The sequence below is a fragment of the Parasteatoda tepidariorum genome, chromosome 2 (genome assembly GCF_043381705.1).
Source record: "Parasteatoda tepidariorum isolate YZ-2023 chromosome 2, CAS_Ptep_4.0, whole genome shotgun sequence".
Classification (NCBI taxonomy): Eukaryota; Metazoa; Arthropoda; class Arachnida; order Araneae; family Theridiidae; genus Parasteatoda; species Parasteatoda tepidariorum.
Window position 1 is genome coordinate 31,217,785 of NC_092205.1, and position 14,212 is coordinate 31,231,996.

The window sequence follows — 14,212 nt, forward strand, 5'->3', positions numbered from 1 at the left end:
GAATAGATATTTACATTTTAAATTTTAAATTTACAAATGTGTGGGCAAATATTTTCCTCCAAAATGAGTAGTTCCAAAAAGTTGAATCGGAGAATTTCTTCGAGAAAATTTCTGATACACACATGCTAAACTATATTCACAAAATGCAAAAAAATGAAATAAAAAAGAGCAACATACACGATCATTTTTGTATTTGAATAAATATTTTCTTGGAAGCAAAACCTGAGAAATAAATGTTTTTGCACCGTTGGTATGTTAAATTTCACAGAAACGAAGAGATTAGGTTTTTATTAACAAGATAAGTATTTAAAACCCATATAGATTTTTTGCAAAAATTGTCCGCAAAAAAATGACAATTAATATATTTTAGTTCGTGGGTCACAAAAAAAAAGCTTCGTGGGCTGGATGCGGCCCCCGGGCAGCCAGTTGGAAACCGCTGATTTAGGTCAAAGTAAATGAAAAAGATTATAAGCATTCCAATAATTTACGGTGATGAAATACAGAATGGAACACCGGTATGTTTTCCTGTGTTAAAGGTAAAATCTTCCAAACAATTTTTCAAATTTGCAGTTATTTAGATCTAAGAGAAACAGTTATTCATCATTAAAATTACTTTCATTTACAAAATCAATAATAATTAATTAGACTATTTAAGGATAGACCTTTGAATCGTTAAAAAGTGATTGTTAATCCGCTCAAGAACACCCTTACATGTAAAGAAGTATTTGAAGAAAAATGTGAAAAGAATGATTTTTTTTTTAAAACTAAGATATGCTTTTTTCCGAGTACATATAATGTTGTACATTTTAGAAATTTTGTGTAATTTTTAGGCATGCGGAATTGAATTGAAAATTATTGGAGATCAATGTGTTCAATACTGCCCATATACGTCAAGGAATATAAAGAAAAAATTAAATAAAAGGAATTGTTTCGACGAAAACACTCTAAATTTAAAGTATGAATATCACTAACATAAAGGAGATAATTTTACGATTTGTTTAATAGTTTTTTGCAGCACGAACATCATTTGAGGCCGTGAAAAAATTCCCGTTCCTTTTACTTTCTCCTTACATTTAGTGATTCAAAGCAATTTTGTTGACAAACAGGTTTTCTTTGTTTTTCAATAGTCCTAGTCATAAAGGTATTAAAACCGTTAGCTAAAATTTTAGTTTTAGCTTTGCAGTTTTGCTTACTGTACGATAACTCAGCCTTTAAAAAAAAAAATCATTATACGATTATTTTCTTTGCTTGTTCCTTTTCTTAACCAATTATTTTATGCTTTTGAACATAAAACTGAGATTCGATTTTATTGTGAAATTGATATTCTACCTAATTATTATATTTCTTTAGATGTAATTTTTTTGGTAAGTTAAGCAGCCAGACATTCGGGCCACTTTAGTTTTAAACGTTTTCACACATAAATATTCTCTCATTAAAACTTTTGAGTTAAAAACAGTTCAAGATTTCTCTTTTTACTGTGTTTTTAGAGTCGTAATAGCTCAGATGGAAAAACGCTCGCTTCCCGATGAGTTGATCGAGGTTCGAATCAACGCTGCTGGTCGTACGAATACTGCTCTCTGTTCGCCCCGAACATAAAGCTCACATAATTATTTTATACAAGTTTTTCCTTAGTAGCATCAGTGTTTGCTAAAATAACATAGATTGCTTCTTAAGATAACAATTCATATCTGCTTAAAAAACAGACGTCTGTCTTAAAATAATAAATTTCTGTGAAAATTTTTTTTCGTACTGTTACAGTATCTGTCAACAGATTTTTTTACAGTGCAGCAATTTGACGCACAATGTTTAAAAATTCCAATATACTGTTCTATGTATTCGTTTTACTTTCTAATAAAGAGAATTTTAAAAAAATGCCTATATATTGTGAAATAAGAATTGTAAGGATTTTATATTTGCTATAATTTATTATTATTAATGGCAGTGGCAAAAAGAGAAAAATATGAGTAAAGTGATAAAAAAAAATTCTAATTATTAGTACAAATAAGGCTTTTAATGTTTTGTACAAGCTGACAGCATATCAAATGGCAATTGACAGTCCTTCATCAATGGGTATTGTTTCTCCATTGATCATAGCTGCTTTGTTGCTCAACAAGAAAATGACTGGGTAACTAATATCTTCCACTATCCATATAAAAATAATATTCATCACATTTTGGAACTGCACGAAATGATGCCTTAACAATAACAAGTCATACCGGGTTATTAAGCGAGCCATTGGTCATTTTGCTGGCTTGAAATTTTTGATGCTGATTTTAGAAACACATTGAGTTTGTTTTTCACATCAAAGTCTTGAATCGTTCATCACATTTAAGTTTTGAATCGTCTGTTTTAATGTGCTCACTTTCTTACAGTGTCTAAATTTTTTAAACTTTATTTATATTTAAGGTTGTTTCATCTTAAATCTGTGCTCTTGAAAAATATATCAAGCGCTTTGTTAAACTTTATAGTAGTTATTAATTTTAAAAATTCATTGTCTAATAAAAGATGTGTTGATGATTATATGAAGAGCTTCGTGCAATATAATGATTAGTAATATTTCTAAATGGTTTAGGTGAGTAATTTTTAAGAATATTTTTAGTAAAACTCATTATAGCTTCCATGTAGTCAATAAAATGTTTCTGTAACTTGTGATGCTACCTAAGAAATGAAAGACATTTTATCTACCTGAAAACAATACTAAGGTTCAATAAGAAGTATTATATTTTGAAAAGTGCTGTTTATCGCTGAATTACATCAAACCTGTCGTGTGCTAAATCAAGCATTTAATTTTCTTTGTAAAAAAAAGTGCAAAAGAATTCTTTTTTTACCTCACAAAAATCTTTCTTTCTTGTAACAGCTGCACAAACAATAGATATCGCGTTTAGATTGGGCCCTAATACTTGTCGAATATAGAAAGATAAGGTACTTCTTTTCTTATCGTACAGATTAAGAAGTATAATATTTGTTTCGAATTAATATGAATTGTAATGTCTGATATTTGTTTTTAATTAAAAATAAGCAGTAAATACTAAATTTAAATTCTTTTTAAGTGCATAATATACATTCTTACCATTATATCTTCCAAGTGGCAACTTTTCTTTCAATAAAGTTGCCATTGGGTTACCTGGATTAAGGAAATTTTCCGTCATTCTTGTGTGTACAACGCATGGATTAACTGAATTAACTCGAATCAAAAATTTAAACAATATATAACTTAATATATAAAAACAAAGAGAAAAACGAAAATAATTAATAAGTTTTATTAACTGCGCATAAGCTGCAAGTATATAGAACTCATAAAATAAGAAAAATTGAGAAAATATGGAAAAAAATAAAAAAATAATGACAAGAGCCATAAGATATCACGCGCATCCTTGCGCGCATCCATTTTCGGGCCCACCCAAGGTAACTAACAAATTAGACGCGCTTCAGTTTTGAAGTAAGAACGTGCCATAAGATATCACGTTATTTATGCTTCTGTTTTCATATATTGTAATCTGGCAATCTTATTACGAAAATATTATAAATCATTCTTGAAAGATTCCGGTACGCGTAAGTTCATTTAATTCGCTCCTCACTATGTTGATTTCTTTTCGTGTACTGTTCTCTAATCTCTTTACATTTTATTTTCAGTTTTTTACTTGATATATTTGTTTGTTTTTCCGTACATATTTTTTACTAAATGTATTCCAATTTCGCTTAAATTTTTTTGAGTGCTCCTGACACTGTTGTATTGATATATTTTGCTATGGCTATATTAATACAATATTAGAAAGCACTCCTTTTGCGGATATAATCGTGTGAGCTGATGAAGAGATTATATCTTTTCTTAGTTTTGTTTTCCAAATTTAATTTTTTTTTTTAAGGTATTAAAAATTATGTTTTTTTTTAAAAATACTTTTAAAAAATTATTGTTAATAATATTCTTCTCTTGTCATTATTTTTTATTTTTTTCCATGTTTTCTCAATTTTTTAGCTTATTTTATGAGTTCTATATACTTGCAGCTCATGCGCAGTTAATAAAACTTATTAATTATTTTCGTTTTTCTCTTTGTTTTTATTGTGCTATGTTATAGTGATCATATTTAAAGCAACTTTAGCGCTTGATATTATCTACTGTTACCCTACTTCCGTTTTCTTTTTGTTTCCGTTTTTAGTTCGGTTTTATTTTTATTGTGCTATATATNTAAAGAAAGATATTAAATAAATTGACTAAGATATATATATATAATGTTTAATTTACTTTACTTGTTAATTGCTTTTAAAGTTTTGTTCGCTTTGTTACTCACCCAGTATTCGCTTTAGATTGGTTTTAGGTATTACTGTATTTAACAATGAGTATTTAACAATATAAATGATTGGTATTCTTAGATTTAAAAAAGGTTTATACTCTCGCCTTCTTGGATTTTACGTAAAATTGTAATTTATGTTTCTTTAATATTCTTTGTACTTGACAAACTCTTGATGATATAGTATTATTAGACAGCACAAAAACTTCTAAAAAAACTCAGAAAATAAAAGGGTCGCTTTATTAGATTAGGAGAAATTACGCTTGATAATTTTTAGAATTTCTATGGATTTTTCTCTAACCTTTATAGCAATAAAGTGTTACGATTCGTGTTTTTGGCTAATTGAAAGTACACGTGTGCCAGTTTTTAGATTTTTTAGGATCTAATTTTAGTACAGTTTAAACTAATGAAAACCATTTGGATGACGCTAAACAATTCTTTTAGCATCAATTACATAAAATCGGAAATATTTATCAAAAAGTTAAAAACAGCAAGTTTATTTAACTATCTATCAAAAACTATTCATTGCAGAATTGTATTGGCAAAATTTTGCTAAAAAAAGTTAATAGAGAATCTGAAATACCATACGCTTTTTATCTTAAAGAGCGATTGAGTGCCGGTCTTGTATTTTACATGTATAGAAAAATGCTACAAAAGTAATATCCCTTATCAGTAAGTATCCCTTATCAGTAAGAGTAAATATCCCTTATCAGTTTGTTTGTGAAAATTAAATAAAGAGGATTAAGAGCATATTTAGATTTTTATCTCCCAGTCTCCACCTCTGGGACTATTAAGTTTGACCAGAAGAGGAAGCCTTATCGACCTAATTTTTATCCTCCTTATGCAGTCTTGTTTTATTTCAGGCATTTTGTTTACTTTTTCATATTAACTAAATGCTTTTTCTCGTCTACTTTAACCTTAAGCTCATTAGCGTAAGTTTAAACTGAAATTGTTGAGCACACACATAAATTTATTTGCCTTGAAAATATACTAATATACATAAAAAAAGCTAATCAATGTTCTCTTAAGACACATAAAAGATTCTGCTTCCTTACATCAACCAACGAAAACTATATGTACACAATTTAGTCATTTATCGGAGAACTAATTAATATTTTGAATACTTTCGTGTTTCATTTTATTCCCAAAAAATCTAAATTCAAAGTTTTAAATTTTAAGGTGTAAGAATTTTTAAAACTCAAACTTTTTAAAAAAAACTGTGGTCTTTTAGGCAGAGGGCTTGGTTCGAAAAGTAATTTACAGTCTCCAAAGTTTAATTCTTTGAAACTTCTCCTGATCAGCATTAACGGTATCATTCTAACGCCACCAGAATTAAATTAGTTCAAGTGTTGGATCCGGCCGAGATACATGGTGTGCAAATTATTGTTTTGCAAGAAACAAAGTTGAAGTCTGACACTTACCCCAAGATTAAGGGTTATGATATCTATCGGATAGATAGACAAAATAAGAGAGGTGAAGGTTTAATGTTCCTCATCAGAGATATAAAATATCGGACAATAAATATTAGTAGTGACATCATCGGTAACTCTAATTTAGAGACACAGTGTATTAGGGTCAACTGGAGAGGCAATTACCTTAATATACTGAACATGTATCAGACTCCTGAGCTCAATAAAATACCTCTTGACCTACAAAATCTTTTCCTGTCAAGAACTATTTGTCTGGGCGACCTTAATGCCAAACATCACGTGTGGGGCTCCTCTAGTCCTAATTCTAGAGGAAATGATTTGTTAAACATGGTCGACGATAAGGGTTTTGTGTTTCTCAACGATGGTTCTCCCACTCATTTTTCATGTAGCTAAAATTCGAGGGAGGTCTTGGATGTAACTATTGTTTGTCCTGACCTCAGCCCCGCCTGTAACTGGAAAGTGCTTGAGAACATAGGAAGTGATTATCTTCCAACTCTGTTTGAACTGAATAAGATGCAACCAGCTTACATGTTCAGCAATAGGCGATGGAACTTCAAGCGTGCTGATTGGCAGGCTTTCACTGATCTCACCGAAAGTTTGGTTTGTGAGAAACCCCTTACTCATAATCTAGAAATTGACTGTCTATCCTTCAAACGAATCACTTACAACGCTGCTGGCTAGTCCATTCCAAGGGGCAAATTTAAAAGGAAGAGACCTTTCTTAACCAACAAAATGCCTGCCCTTCAGCCTTTAATTGCAGAGAGAAGACGAATCCTAAATGATCTGGACTCTGTCCATAGTGACGCCAACAAAGTCAGACTAAACAGAGTGAATGCACAATTAAAAAAGATGTACTCTCAGATCAAGAGAGACAGGTGGAATGATCTTTGTGCAGGTTTGGACTCAAGTTCATACAACAGCAAATTGTGGAAGCTGGTGAAGGGCATTAGTAAGGACCAGCCCCAATTCGAAAAGTGCAACACTATACAATCTCAAGATGGCACCTTGACTCAGAATGATGGACAGGCAGCTAACATTTTTGGAGAGCATTACCCATCAGTGAGTAGTCTGAAATTTACTGGTAAAGACGGGAATGTTAAAACTACGGCTAGCAATGTAGTTCATGGCTGTCGCAGCAATCCTCATGAGAGTCCGGCCATTTTCAGCAGATCCTTCTTAGCTCAGGAGCTTGACACTGCGATTTTAGACTCGAACCTAAATACCTCACCTGGGCCTGATGGTGCTCAAGGCCAAATGATCTGTCATCTGGGCCCACATGGAAAGCAGAGACTTCTACGCATCATAAATGACTCCTGGAGATTGGGTCGTCGTCCTCGAGATTGCAAAAAAGCAATTGTGGTCCCTATTAGAAAATCTAACAAAGATATTACTTCTGCTGAGAGTTTTAGACCCATAGCTTTGACATCCATTTCATGTAAAATTATGGAGAAAATAATTTTAAAGAGACTTACGTTTCACCTTAATTCCCACAACTTTCTACCGAAGGAGCAATATGGATTTAGAGAAGGACGCAGCACAGCCGATCAGGTGCTTTATTAGCCAAAGAATCAGAGACGCACACAACATGAAACCTACAAATCATACCATAGCTACCTTTCTAGACCTCTGTAAGGCTTTTGACAGAGTTTGGTCTCAGAAGCTGATTATCAAATTGTACGACAAATTCGGTATACGAGGTAGAGCACTGCCTTGGATCTACCTTGTTCACACTCTTTATTGCAGGAATTGAAAAAGTCATGCAATTGTTCTGAGAACTGTGAAATTGGACTCTTTGCAGATGATATTGTTCTCTGGAGTTCCGGCTCTGATATTGAAAAGGTTGAGGAGAGAGTGAATCTGGCTCTGGCAGACATGTGGAGCTTTGCTGTTAACCACAAACTGTGTTTTAACCCTTCAAAGTCTACCACTAGTTTCTTCACAACTAATAGAAAATTCGACCAGGAATCCAGCTGAATGGTCTGTTCCTGGAAGTGGAGAAACACACAAAATATTTGGACTTCATTCTAGATCCTGAGATTCTGGGAAATAGTCATCTAGAACATCTTTCTCTGAGAACTAGGAAACGCATTAATATCCTTAAATACAATTCGGGTCGTGATTGGGGTGGCGAAGCTAGTACCCTTAGAAATACATATGTCTCTCTTCTTCGACCCATTTTGGAATACGATTTTTCCATCTTTTGTAGTGCTTCAGATTCAAGCCTGCAGAAGCTTGAACGTGTTCAACTCAGTGCTGCAAGAATAATCACGGCCTTCGCAATTCCTGATCGAATGACATCGTACTTCATGAAGCTGATCTGCAGCCTTTGAGACTTAGGAGAAATGCATGTTTGGTAAAGTACTACAGTAAGCTCTCCAGTCTAGGCTCTCAGAACCGTACTTCGAAGTTTCTGGGATTATGGAGCAGTAGCCAAAGACTCAAGCGTGGTAGTCCCCTTTGATAGGTGGCTTCTGGCAACCTTATCGCCAGTTCTGTAGAACATTACAGTTTATCACAGATTATCGACCCTTCTGAGGGTCTTGAAGGGGTTCTCTTTCATGTTGACCTTCCTGTCCGGATTAGCAAACAAATCGATTTGCCTTGATACATGAAACAGCTAGCACTTGAAAGAATTAATAATGTCCCCATGGATGCTGTTCAGTTGTACACAGATGGCAATAGACTTGATGGTGACAGATCTGGCAGTGGAATTTATATCAAACTTCGGGATCAGGAAATAAAAACCAAGAGAAGAAATCCGGACTTCTGCTCAGTATTCCGAAGCGAACTTATTGCAATTCTTGAGGGTCTGAACTCCCCGTCGCTTTTGCGGTTTATTGATATCTGGGTCTTTTCGGATAGTAAACGTGCTATCCAGCACCTGGCGGATTGGCATAATGTCAGGGACAGTGTTGGTGCTGACATTCTCAGAAAACTAAAGCATTTTTCCCTTTCTCATCGGATCCACTTTCAGCGGATTTCGTCACATGTTGATATAGCTGGAAATTAGATTGCTGACAGTTTGGCCAAAGCAGGTGCTGAAGAGGCCATTACGGCTGTCGGTCCTCTTACTTACTTGGAGCATTTTTCTAAATGTAAGGCTAAGAATATGGCCATTTGGACGCATCATCAAACACATTAAAAGCATACCTCACAGAACAGACCAATCAAAGCGTCATATCATCCTTCGTGTAAACTACAGACTATCATCACAGCTTCTAAAACTGCAATTTTTCTACGCTGGCTAAAACGGTTGTATCATTAAAAGGAGACTAGCTTTACTTAGATGTCGAAAATGTCAGAAAATTGGTCATCATCAAAACTCCTGCACAGAATCACATTGCTTTTGTGAAAGTGTGGTTTTAAGAGTCACAGCATCGACAACTGTGAGGAGACAGGAGAATATTGCATAAACTGCCACTCATCGAATCAGGATTTTAACCTACAACTAGATTGTCAGCATAAGGCCTCTTCAGCTTCCTGTTCAACCTACTTACACCAACTGAAGTCACTCTCACCAGACTCACTTCAATCTTTTCAAAACTGTCTACTTCTTATTTTAAGTCCTTAAATTTTCAAGTTAGCTACTCTTTTCTTAAATTTATGCTCGATTTCTACAACAGTCTTAATTAACATCTTTATATTGCTTTTAAATTCTCTCCAGTTTTTTTTCTACAGGCACCTTTCTACTCTTATCCTTAAAGATAACTGATACTTGTATTTAAAATTTTCATATATAAAACTTTTAATTAGAAAAAAAAATTATTTACATTCCTATACTAAACTAAACTAAACTCAGTGGCGCGACAGCCCATAGAGGGCCAAGGCCTACTGTGCCCATCTCAGTTTTCTTGACCTTGGACTCTGGGTTGCAGGAGCAGATGTTCCAGTCAGTGTTCCACCCTGTGTATAATTTTTCACCCATCTTTTGACTTTATATTAAATTTCAAAGAGACATCACTTTCCCATGTTAATGGTGTTCTATTCCCCATAACAAAATGTAAACAATTTCTATGATCGCAAACACAGTTAAGTGCTTTAAATCACACCATATTCATAATTCTTTAATCAATTAAATTTATAATCGACATTATTCATTTTAATAGCTTTTCCTATTCCATGCTGTTTTTAAGTTAATACCAGAGTCATTGTTTACAAACCTTTATTATATTGATTCTATCATACATTTGCTGTCTTAGTTCATTTTCATTTCTTTTTACATAGATTAGGGCCATTTTATTTATCTCTAAGTGTTTTTTTTTAATTATGTATCATTATATTATTGTCAAAATTGTCTCCGAGTGCTTTATTTTGATTTTTCTTTGCATTTTTACAATGTTTTTTCTCAAATAACAAAGCTCAAGTTAGATTTACATACTCATATATAGCTTAAGGTCATCTAGCAATATTTTGCATCAGCCTACCAGAAGATTTTGGATACTACCAACCAATGGAATACCCAGGTCAACTCATCAACAGTAGTACTTATTAATACTTCGGTTTGTTTACTCTCACCATTTTTAAGCACTTAGAAATTGTTTGTTAACATAGCGATGGCCTATCCTCTCTTTATTAGTACATTTATTGATATAACTTTTACCGGCCTAGTACCAGTTGTTATCTACTGTTGCATCTTATCTTTTTAGCACTAAATTTGATATATAGTTAACTGTCTTAAATTATCACATATGTTTCTAGTTAAATTTTCATTAGGCAACTTTTAGTACTTGTATGCCATCGCCAGTGTATCCATTAATGACTGATCATTCTGCTTCAACCAATTAAGTTTCCTCACTCTGCCTAGAGCCGCCTTCATTGTTTCCTGCATTCTATCAGGTTTTCAGCACATCTAATACGCATTTATCCTCCCACACCTCTTTTCTCTGGCGGTGACATACCTTATCAATGGAGCATCGGTTCTCAATTAACTTCTACTCTGGGTTTTCTCAGGGGCCAGGCTTTGACTCACCATTGCCACTCTTTTTAATTTGTATTTTTACATTAACTAACGTTTTTAAAGAGCTCTATTTACCCTTTCTGCTTACATATTGACTACCTTCTTTCATGGCTAATTCACAAGTTACAGACAATTTTCAAAATCCTGCAAGATCAACAAGATCCCAACGCAGAGTTACACAAAACTTTCAAAGAGTTGACTATAATATCTCACTCACAGAAACTCCTTCCAGATCAAAAAATTCTCATCGAAAAGATAATAAAACCATACAATGTCCTGATACTAATACATCACCTTCAGTAATCGTTGATCTCACTTCTGTCTATGAACATACTTCTCCGGTAACCAACGACTGCATCATCAGTGATACTCCAACTTCTACCAACAAAAATACCTCCATCATGTCACAGACTAAAACGGATATAGAACGCCTTCTACATATAATAGAGAAAAACATCAACTACAGCAATCATAAGAAAATATTCCTTCCGCAAGAACCACGATCTGCTTGTATCAACGCAATTCAACAAATAAGGAAGATAACTTCGGAACAAGAAACTCATGACTTGATAAATTCTAGAAACTTCCAAACATCTTTGGACAAGAAAATTGACTATATGCGAATAAAACTTGATGACTTTTCATTAAATGTTCACTCCTCAAACCCACTAAATCAAATTGAAGAGAATCTAAAGACCATCAACGCAAGACTCGAAAAATTAGAAAATACCACCTCTATCAATGTTGATGTTCCACGAGTAATAATACCACCAAAACCAATAATAGTAAAACCACAAGAAGACTGCTCCACAACTGATATTGTGGAAAGGCTGATTCAGGAAGAACCTAAACTGCCCGTGAAAAAAGTCTATAGAAACAGCAAGATGCTAGAACTAAAGTTTCATAACAATCAACATAAAGAAACGGTCCTCTCAACCTTACAAAAGACAGGCATCCAATATCACGACAAAGACGTAAAGTTGTTCTCTCTAATTCTTCTTAACACACCTGTCACATTCACAGAAACTGAGATTATTAACTTGATTAAAATCAATGGCAATTTCGACCCTGCCTATGATATCATCAAACTGACCAAAGAAATCCCACATAAAAGAGATAATTCTAAGAGACACATCATCATAAGAGTCAACAGAAAACTCTCCATCAAGCTTTTGAATCTTAATTATTTCTACGCTGGTCTACAACGTTGCACAATTAAAAAAAGACTGGTTTTATTAAGGTGCAGAAAGTGCCAGACAATAGGTCATCACCAAAACACATGTACTGAGTCATACTGTTATTGTGAGAAGTGCGGATACAAAGGTCATAATATCGAAAATTGCACAGAAAAAGAAGAATTCTGCATAAACTGTCACTCATCCTACCAAGACTCCAATTTAAATCTGGACTGTAATCACAGAGCCTCCTCACCTTCCTGCCCAACTTACTTGCACGAACTAAAAGAGCTACGTCAATCCAATCAAGTCTATACACATCCCTACTAAAAAGACATATATATATATTTGTTTATTCAGATTTCTCTATATCTAGTAATACTTTCATCTCTATTAGTTTTTTTTAACGCTATTTTTTTTCTTTTTTTCTTATTAATTTATTTTTGTTCGTCGTATTTTTTTGTTCGTCTTATTTCTTTTTAAATTCCACACTTGCAGTAAAAAAAAAAAATAAAAAAAAAAATATTTTTTAAATATCATGTTATATAGGCTGGAGTGGAGCTGGATTAGCGGCCAAGTCTTGGGCTATATGGTTAAGGGTTTTTCATAACCTAGGTACATGCCCAGGGCTTGGAGGAAAGGAAAAAAAGTCAGGTGGTCAGCCGAACGCGGAACCCCCAGTGTTTAGTTCCCAAGCATGCTTGGTACTCATTTATCGACCCACTGAAGCGATGAAAGGCTGAGTCAACCTTTCCCGGCCCGAGGATCGAGCCAGGGACCTGTGGCACGACAGCGCGAAGTGCTACCGCTCTGCTGCCCAAGACAAAAAAATCAAGATGGCTTTCCATTGAAGAACCAACTTAAATATGATTGTAACCTACTTGAATTACCATCAAAAACCATCATACAGCTTGATGGGACCACCAAACCTTCTCAAGGTAGGAATTGGCCCCTTTCAAGATGGACCAACATAGCATTCCCATCATGTCATGATGGATTTTTGTGATGGGCCAACATAGCGTTCCCATCATGGCATGATGTATTTTTATAATGGGCCAGCATGGCATGCAGTATTTTTATAATGGGCCAGCATAGTATTCGTATCATGGTGCAATGGTTTTTTATGTTGGGCCAACGTGGCATACCCATTATAGTATGCTGGATATTTATAATGGGCCAACATAGCATGCCCATCATAGTATAATGGATTTTTAGAGGGGCTAAGGAAAACCCTAATAACAAAAACAGTTGTACACTTGTTCAGTGAAATTTATTACTCTCTTGATGATATTTTATAATGATCTTAGTAGACAATTATATTAAAAAAAACACAAATAATCTCATTTTTTAAGTCACATACAATTTAAAACTCAAAGTTAATACTTTTTATAATTTTTTTTGCTCGCACACACAGAAAGGAAATTACATTGTTTATTTTTTTAGTTTTAGATTAATATCATTATACTTTTTTTTAAGAAGCAGTGTGTGTGTGTGATTAATCCCCTCACTGTCCAGCGGTAGCTAGACATTATCAATAAGTCCATACACTCTCAAAAGATCCAGGGCAAGCAAAGGGTCCGTTGCCAAAGTCTCCTTTTGGAAGACAAGCCAGAATGTGCTCCGGGGAAGCACTTTCCACTCCGCACTTTGCACAAACCGGGAAAACCCTGTTGCCATTGCAAAAGAAACCACTCCTCAGGTGGCCGCTGGCAAATCTCGACAGCGCCGTCTGGTCGGCTCTATCGCAGGAAAGGCCAATGGAGCCCCCAGGACATCTCCGCCAATACCAATCATGGGATGGAGGGACCCTCCAAGACTTTAAGTCATTGTTTTTCCTGATGGAGTAAAGCTCGTCAAAAGTCAATGAGGCAACTGAATATAATGACTCAACCGAGCCCTGTTTTGCCAAGTCGTCAGTGACCTCATTGCCGTAAATCCCCACATGCGAAGGAATTTGTGGGGTTGTTTGGTATCTTTGTTAGAGTCCCCACTTAAACTCTAAGAAGAAATCTAACTCTAGGAAAGCGTTCCACATGAAAATGTTTCCGAGAACGGGTTATAGGTTTCTTCATAAATAACACTAAGTTTAAATAAATAACTATCTTTATTAACATTTAGGAAACTTGTAAATTTAACTAAAGCATTTTAACATATATAAAACTTAACCACTTTAACATTGAGGCAGCATAGAAAAAAACTGCGAAAAGGTAACCGGCGAGAACATGCCGGATTGCTATCTAGAACCGACGGGGAGAGAGCAAGCTGAGAGGATGCGGCCAAGTTATATCCAAAACATACTGTGCGCATTTTGCTGATTTCGCCCTTCACGCATATCTCCATTCAGGTATGAGGTTTACGTCA